The sequence below is a fragment of the Nelumbo lutea genome, chromosome 1 (genome assembly GCF_056320005.1).
Source record: "Nelumbo lutea isolate HS-2025 chromosome 1, American lotus-T2T, whole genome shotgun sequence".
Lineage (NCBI taxonomy): Eukaryota > Viridiplantae > Streptophyta > Magnoliopsida > Proteales > Nelumbonaceae > Nelumbo > Nelumbo lutea.
In genome coordinates, this window is record NC_142684.1 from 146,237,525 (window position 1) to 146,247,284 (window position 9,760).

Here is a 9,760-nt window from a genome sequence, read left to right on the forward strand (position 1 = left end):
AAGAGACAATTTTATCTTATACAAGTGTAATAAACTTTTCGGTGGGAGAATTATTTATCCACCTGAGAAATGGGCACTGCAAGCAATACCTAGGGAAAATAAATTTTCCATGAACCTTGCATGAATATGAAAAAAAAAATACGAGTATTTTGGTCAATGGAAACTAAAATCCCATTGACCAACTTTTTCTCTTTTCAAAATCCAAAAAACGAATGGGCCTTCAGTGCTTAAATTATTTGTTTTGTTGTCTTTAGTCGGGTTTTATTGTTTTGACATAAACGATTTTTGTTTTATGTTCTATTATTTATTCTTATTGCTTAGTCCAATATTGTTCTTGCTTGATTTTTCGATTGTCTGTTCTTAATGTTGGCAATTTAGTTATGGTCTTAGTATTATTCAATGAAAATTTGCTATTTAATTTAAAACAAAAAGGTGATTTCATTAAAAAAATAAAAATTTAAACTGTATATGTATGGTATTTCTGCCAAAAAATAATGTCTATGCATAAAGAGGTACGAGGAAGTGGGCTGCTGACTAAAATTACATAATTGGAGCGCAAAAGTATATTGAATTGGGCTAAACAGGGAAACTCATCTATCCTTCTCCAGTTCTCCCTCATACAGTCTAAAGTCTAAACATACCCAGATCGGCTTCAGCCAGTGCAAGGACAACTCGATCAGCCTTTGCAACCTTACATTGGGATTATCTCTGTACCTATCTGCAACGCCATAAAGGGTGTTTGAAAGGGTCTTGCATGGATTGAAGCCAAATTCAAACATACCGGCCTCCACAAATCCAAAAGCTTAGTTTGGAAGGAGTACAAATTCAATATGTAGAGTGTAAAACCTTATATTTTATATTATTTTATATGTAGTTGCATTGTATATATTTGCATTTATACTTTTTTCATACTTAGCTTTTGGTTCAATTGCATAATTCTTTTTTTGACGCTATAAATACTACAACTTGCAACAAAATTAGATAGAAACAAAAAAGATTTAAGTAAATTTCTTAATTACTTTCATGGCTTAGCTAATTAACTTAGTATATCCTTACTGTTTGACTATTATCTAACACTATCGCTACTGTTTATCAAAATTACCATTGTTGTTAAATATTAACAGTGTATTACCCTTAAAACAAATTTACGCACAAAAAGTTAAAATTACTTTTTTGATAGTGGGATGCCCATCCCGAGAGAAAGTGTCCAAAGACAAGTTATGATCGGTGTTAGAGTCGAAACCCAGCTTTATCCCAAGCAGGAGCATGTCGGTTGGGTAATCAAAGCTATGCCACAGGACATAGAGCAAGGTTCTATTAGAATCGAAGCTTTCCACTATATGATTTACAAGCTGCCATAGGAGGAAATGGTTAGAGCTTAGGAAGAGTAGAATATGCCTTTGGCGTACATTAGAAAAAAACAACGAGCGGAGGATGCGAGTGTCTATTCCTCCCTAGTCCAGCGGGGTTCTTCTTGCTGTTTCTAGAAGCAAGTTTTCTGAGTCCACCATGACTTTCTTCTTCTCCCTTCGGCTAAGTTATGAGGTGGTTTGGGGCTCTTATTTCGCCGATAACTGACCTTCTGCGGCAAGAAGAGAAAGAGGGAGTTTCCCGTTCCACATAGAGAGAGAGAGGGGGGAGAAGGTGAGAGAGTGAGCAAATGAGAAAGTCAGCCCAGCCGGAAATTGATTCGAGATAGCAGCGATGGTTTGATCGGAGCTCCTTTAGAGGTCGGCGGTTCTCTCTTTCCCATTATCTTTCTCCTTCTCTCTCTCCTCATCTTTCACTTCCCCGCCATCGTCATCACAACTTGTGTGGAGAGTATGAATGCAACGTAGAAGATGATGAAGGACCTAGAGTTGTGTGCAATATCAACCATCCATGCCAAGAACATATTGGAGAGGATGCTGATGGGACGACAGGCAGATTCAGTAATCTAGGAGATGCATGAGATGATAGAAATCAAATGCATGATAAGACTGATACGAAATTGAATGTATTAGATTTTAATTTCATTAGAGATTAAATCTAATGGGTTTGATTGATCAATTACATGAAAAGTACACCTGAAAAATTATAAATCTTGTTTTGTCTTTTTAAATAGGAGCTTATTTACACTTTTTAGATATAAAGAAGAGAGTATGGAGGCTCATTATTGCGCAATGTGTGTGTGCGTGTGTGGCGCAAGAAGGTGCTTTAAATGTGCGTTTTGAATTTTGGTGCAAGTAGGATTGTTCACGGGTCGGGTTGGGTCGGTTTACTGTTATTTTTCCAACTGACCCAACCTAGTCAGGTTGCCTGAAAATGAAGCAAATACCAACCTTGTGTTAGGCAAAACCGACTTAGTCGATTTGAGTCGGTTTGAGTTAGTTTCAATGCTTGAGTTGAGGGGATAAGGGAGTAAGAGTGGATCAAGTTAGAAGTTACCGAAAAAAGAGAAAGTCAAATTGTATTAAAAAAAGAAGACTGAAATTTGGAATTTTTAAGAAGTCTTCTAATATAAGTAAAAAAGAGACATACTTGTAATTAACTATTTGGTGTAAAGGACTATAGAGAACAAGATCCTTTCTTTAAACCTTCCAAAGAAATGAAAGAAGCTATTAATGGTATTAATGGAATTCTTTGTCTTACAATGCTTGCCATTAACGGCATTCCTAAAGAGAAGACTAGAAAGTAGAAATTACAAGTAATTAGAAAGTATAAACTAAATTAGGTACTCACTACTAAGTACTAACTAGGCACTGTTTAAAGTTAACAGTTAACTGTTAGCTACCTTTTAATAATCTTTTTTGAACAAGTACCTTCATCTACTCCATGATTCTTCAAAAATTATTTAAAGAGTGTGAATCAAGCAATTTCACACATAAGTTTCGAAAATCACTTTTGTCTCTCTTAGTCTAATATGTTATTGTCTCATAGAAGGTTTATTCGGAGACTATTCAATTTTGTTAGTTGCAAATTTTCGCCAAAAACTTTGTTGTATCCTGGGAATGGATTTGCTTGTAACCCAACATTAAACTCAATGGAATTGAGTGGGGAAAAATAATGTCTAAACAATGTCTTCAGACGCATCTCAATAGAATGGTTAAAAACTTACGACGATTTCAAGATTCAAGGACGTGTTGAGAGGTAGAAAGATGGAAGTGATATTTGACTACCCCTTTGCTCGAAAGTGATGAAAATTGGCAAATCTGAGCCATGGAGTTGTGAAACTGTTTATTCGAACCCCACTCTTTAAATTTCGCAAATCCTAGCCTGGCGATGATGACTCCTATTTAGAGCCTTTCATCCACAAAGACGTACCTTAGAGGTTGCAACCCAAGTCGAACCCACTATCAAAGGGGTTGTACAATGTTAAGAAGCGATGACAAGCACGATTTGGGTGGCAAGAACGGTTGTACTTGCAACGGGGTCAAGGTTAAACACGGATGAGAGGCGAAGATGTCAAGTTCCTCTGTTCTGATGAACAGGGGAGCAGGTGTTTTGAATGGGTTCAACAAGTTGAGTTCACAGGGTCAGATGAATACTCCCAATTTTAATTCTAATTCACAATTTCCGACAACCCGATTGCTGTTCTTGGGCAGAGATAACACCACTGTGGGTACCGGTTTCAATACAACTGATTTGGGAGAGGAGATAACACCTCTTTATGGAATGTATGGAGTTCGCCTTTTCAACTTCTTACAAAGGAGAGAGGTACAAAACATCTTCGGCTTACCGCCGTTGAAAGGAAGAAGACATGAACAAAAAATAGGGAAAAGGAGAGGGACGAAGGATGAAATTGAATTTTAAAATACTTATATGTCACGAGTGTCACGTGTGTATAAGTTTTGATAGACTATTAACAAATGGTAACGTTAATGATAGAGCTAGTTAAGAGGTCAATTAACTAGATTATAAGGATAGTTTAAGAAACTTAAAAGATTTTATTTTATTTTTCGGGATAGAAAAAGAAAATCGATTCTTCTTTTTCGTTGAATTGATTGTTTTCGAGAAGAAAAGCGGGCAGAGGAATAATGGAGGAAGGGAAGAGAAAAACTTAATAAATGCCACCGCTGGACCGACTTGGTCTCGAAATCCATGAATGGACAAATATGTGACTTTGAGTCTTTGACGTGTTATGGGTCAATGGCTGACGTTTTTCCCTCTTCTCCAAGGCAAACACAAATACAAAACAGAAGAGATAATGGCTGACCCATTGAATGACAACCGTACAATGACTCTTCTACTCTTTCCTCCTCCGTTCCTCGGGAAAGACAACCTATTGCAGTTCCAACTTCCAAGCTATCAGTTCTAACATCGACTTCTTTCTCTTTTTCCACGTGGCAAATGACATGGCACTATTTAATGTGGGACTGGGACCCGTTGTTTGCTCTTCATCTACAATTGGAGGCAACCTCATAATATAATAAATAGTAGATGGCAAATTTAGTATAAACAGTTGTAATTTTATAGACAATATCCCGGGTTTTGGGCTACAATACTTGTTGGAGTGGCCTAGCTAGGCCCGTCAGAACTGTCTATCTCTGACATTTTAACTTTTTAACCCTATAAATGAGAATTCATTCCATTCTTCAATGGGTCATGCCTAAAGTCTACAGGGTTCTTGCTGGTCAAAAATCTAAAAAAAGAAAAAAGAAAACTACAGGGGTCAAACATTCAATGTATTGTGTTAGTGGGTCGCCCTCAAAACCTCCATTTATGTTTTATAGTTTGTTAACCAATATCACAGGATTCAAGATTTCATGATAGAAACTAATAAATTCAAAACACCTTTCTTGCTTCGCAATAGCAATAGGAATAAACAAAAGGGAATAAGAATAATTAAAGAAAATTGTGAGCAGTTGCAAGACAAGGATGATGTTGTGTTAATGGCACACATTTGAATCCAACTTGCTGAATGGAAGGAGTGAAAAATATGCATACTAGCTACCAGACCTTTGTTCATAAAAACCAGTCACAATAAATTGTCTTTTTCTCTTGGCTGGGAAGAAAAGAATTCTTACTCTCAAAAAGAGATACTTCCAACCATCATAAAAAAAACGAGAAAAAGCAATTATAACAAGAATTCAATGAGGTCTCACGTCATATATAGAGAAATTAAATTCAACGCATATATATATATATATATTAATGTTTAAATATCTAGATAGAGCTTTTCAAGAAGTTATAAATGCCCTTATCTCCCAATGAAAAGGATATTCGTGGCCATAAGCAAATCTGGTGTCTCATATATCTTAATGACCATCCATGCATAAGAATTAAAAAAAAAAAAAAAAAAAAAAAGAGGTCTCTTTTAGTTTTAACCAGCGGATTGCTCAGGGTTATGCAGATTCTAATCTAACGTCGGAGAAGTGCCAACGTTATGTGGGAGCGACGGTGTAGAGTTTCAGACGTGTGTGAATCAATTATGACGTCGATGATTCAATCTGCTGCAGCCACTTTAGCCAACAATTCCGATTTTCGATTGTCTTTTCCTATTTGTCTGGTGCAACTAAGATAGTAATTGCCAATTTGCCAAATGCCAACCCATGTAAATACAGAACAAATCTTTCATTTATTGACTGGAAACGAGATTATTTATTACTGACTTTAGCTTCGACTTCCAGTGGATTTCTATTAATAATAATAACCCATTATTAAAAATTAGAATGATCAATGGCTCTTCGTTGAACACCTGATTTTTATTTCTAAATTTATCCCTATTAATAATATAAAATTATTATCACCTCATTATCATTTCATTTCATCTCATCTCATTATCTCTCATTATTAAAAATGAGAATCATAAATGCTCTTCGTTGAATACTCTGATTTTTATTTTTAAATTTACCCTTATTAATAATACGAAAACAGTAAAATGAATATATTCCCTATTATTTAAAAATAAAAATTTTAAAATAAGAAAATGATCAATTCTCTTGATAGAACATCCTGATTTTTATTTACAAATCTACCCTTATTAATAATACAATTTTGAATGGATTGACAGCCACTCTAACGAATCCATAAGTTTTTATTTTACCCTTATATACAAAAGAGACAAGTCCCCTAAAAAGATGAACCATGGTTTTCAAATTCTCCACGTAATGGTTACCCTATTAAGGTAGTCATGATGTTGGTTAAATTTTTATCAAATATTAATATGGCTGAACCATGGTTTTCAAAACTAGAAAGGACTGGACCAGATGGTTGGACTGGAAAACTGGGAACCGGTTAGGTGATCGGTTCCGTTTTACCTTAGAACCGTTATTTTCCCCAAAACCGTTGAGTTGGTCAGTAAACCGCTGACCTAGGTGGTCGAACTATGCAATGGTTTTGGCTGGTTATTAGTTTTTTTTATTTATTTTTTGTCAGAACAGGTCGTCCATTCGATTCGAACGGTCAGACTGTTCGACCCAGGAATCAGACCCCTAGCCGATTCATTGTTCGAATCGATTTTAAAAACCTTGGGCTGAACAACACTCACATTAATCTAGATTGTTTTCATGATATTAAATGGAATCAAATCATCATGATAAGTTCAAAATTTCTCCTTCAAGGATAAACTTAATTGATAAGCTGAATGGATGTATCTCCCCATTTTTAATAAAAATGTGATCATATTTATAAAAATCCTCCAAATTTGAACCCAAATAAGGTGTAGTATGTTATAGCATTTGAATATCATTTCATTTTCTTTGGACACAATCAATTTTGAATCCAAAATAAGAGTTCACTCAACAAAGTAGTTAGTTTACTATTTTTTCTTTAATTTTGTCTAAGATTTTAAATTGATTTAACTTGCACTCTATTTTGGCTTCTCTTTTATGCTTCTTTTTTTGCTAATTTGTTTTGGGTGTTTAGCAGTTTATATGAAGAGAAAGGTGATTATACAACCCTATAACTTGCAACTGAGATAGTGGTTCAACTCTTCACTTTTAAACAACTTTGGGACGACTACTATTTCTGTTTTGACATGGTTGTTTTGGGCCAGTCTATAAGGAATGCTTTCGAATGGAAGGTACACAACTATTAAATTCATAGATCAAACAAGAAAATAAGAAGATGAGCTAATTTATTTATTTATTTTTGGTAATGAAGAGCAATTTAAATTAGAGAATGATTGAAGATATTTGAACTTACATTTTCCATTTGTGTTATTTTTTCATGCTCAATTGTTAAGTGGTACTGCTGAGTCATTTTCGTTATGTTCACTTTCTAGCTTAGTAGCTTTGATTGATTAGTGTTCAAATAATGGTTATAACGCTAAAGTTGGATTATAAATTCGTATTGAATTTAGTCATTATTATCGTTGTTGAGTTGTTTTTGTGTATTAATAATTTGGTACTTTAAAATCAATTATTATTTTTTATATCACTTCAATTCAAATATGTTATTTTACTAGCTAGGGGTGTTCATTATATGGTTCAAATCACAAAATTGAGTCGAACCAAACCAAGTTTGTAGTTTTGTTTGGTTTATACTCATAAACGGTTTGGTTTGGCTTGATAATTTTCTAAATTATGATTTACAGTTTAGGTTTGGTTTATTGAATTTTATAAACTGAACCAAGCTGTAAACCGTAAACCAAAATATATATATATATATATATATATATATATATATATATATATATATATATATATATATATATATATTATATAATATATCTAAATGGAATACGTAAAATTATAAATATATAATGAACACTTTATTTTATAATAAAATAGTAAATACAAGTTTTTAAGTTTTAATTTTTAGGGGAACTATTTAGGCTTTCTAATTGGATTAAGCCCAAAAGAACATAGAAGGGTCCAAAGTCCCAAAACCATATTAGAAACGGCAATTTGTAAGTTTTATCCATATCTATACTATTATTTAAATTGGGAATGAGACCTGAATTCTAAAATTTTTCTTAACTAAAATACCTCTATCTTTGAATTTGAATTATTACTTTTAAGTTCATTACCTTTGCTCTAATTGAGTCTTATATTTAATTAAGATATGAACACTCATGATCTCTTATTAAATAATCTATTTAAGGTAAATTAAATGAATGGGCTTTCTAGACTTTTTATTGATTAAACACCCCTACTTTTGAATACGATATTCTTTAATTATGAGCATAAAAATGTAATTTAAACGATTATTTTCCACTTCATTCAATTCTCTCCATTAATTAATTCATATATTTAATGTGTTTAATCTTGTTTTATCTTTTATTTGAGGTATTTTTGTTTCTTACCGATTCTAATAATTAAATTTATATCTATTAATTTTAATAGTACAAAATGAAAGCGATAACATTCACATGGGGTGAAATTGCTGACAAAAAATTTTCCAAAACTAAGGTTCATGAACCCAAGAATCAAATAGATCAAAATAGGAGAATAGCAAAATCATATGGGAGAAAACTTGCTCTTCTCCTTAAGATTGATTTTGGGGATTTGAATTAGATCAAATTGATCCAAAACAACAAGAAAGGTTTGAAAATTTACTTGATAGAAAGGTCTTCACAAGTACAAGAACAGTTGTGATATTTTACGGCCAAGAAATTGATCTCCTCTCTCTAGTGGTTCAAACCAGTTGAAGAACAGTTCGATATTGAATGGCATGATCCTTTGAGAACACATCTGTGTTTGGTCACCCAAATCATCTCTATTAATAGCAGATTTTTATTGTATAAGACTCTCAAAATTCCCTTCTAGCCCCAATCAAATTGAGTATTGGTTGGTTTAAGTCAGACCATTATTTCAGTCCTATTTTGACTAGTGATTACTGCTCACGGTCACAAAACGCCAATTCCAAATAAAAAATAATAAGTTCGGAGAGAAAATCGTTTTTATTTTATGATATAACATAGTGAAAATAAATGTCATTTTGGATGGTATTTATCGTATTTTTAACCAAGTGCAAGTTAGCCATTTTAATTAAAAAAAAAAAAAGAGATAAGTACTTAAATTAAGGAATGCCGAATGCATCCTTAGCTTTGCTCCAATCAAAGTGATCATTAAAAAGGATAAAAATACATAATTTTATGCATCACGTTTGTTTTGGTGTTTCCCCCAAATACCTGGTTCATAGACGTTTCACTGAAGCCATCTTACATACTAACTTTAGCATTTTAACTTTAAGGGTTTAGAATTTAAATTTTAGGGTATAGGATTAAGGTTTAGAGAATTGGGGTTTAAAGTATATTTTAAGGTTTTAGCTAGATTTAATGTTTAGGATTTGGATTTAGGTTTTAAGATTTAGATTTAAAAATCAAGAGGTGGTCCGACAAAAGTGCCTGACACATTGCCCTTCCCTTGTGATATATAAGACTTTGGTTTGACTTGTTCTCCATCTGCACATTTACTAATTAAAAAAAAAACAGTTTTTAATTCTAATTATATATTTCACCTTTTCTATTTAGAAAAGAAACATTCTACTTCACACAGTAAAAAGAATATATAGTGCCTATAGTTGTTGTAAGCGGCCAAAGTGCATAACAAGAAGACGAGCATCAAACTCAATTTGATTAACCTTGAGAGTTAAATGGGTATGTATTGGATCTACGGCTGCAATTTGGGCTGGGTTGGCCCAAATCCAACCCGAAAAAGTTGGATTGGGATAGGTCAGGTTGATACTCAGGTTAGGGTTAGGGTTGAAATTTATGAACCTGACTTTATTTTGGGTTGGGCTATGGTTGACCCCGTGGGCAATCTGATCCAACTCGAACCCGACTCTATTATGTATGATATATCATGCATTGCTTTGTTTAGATGCACGATAGTTG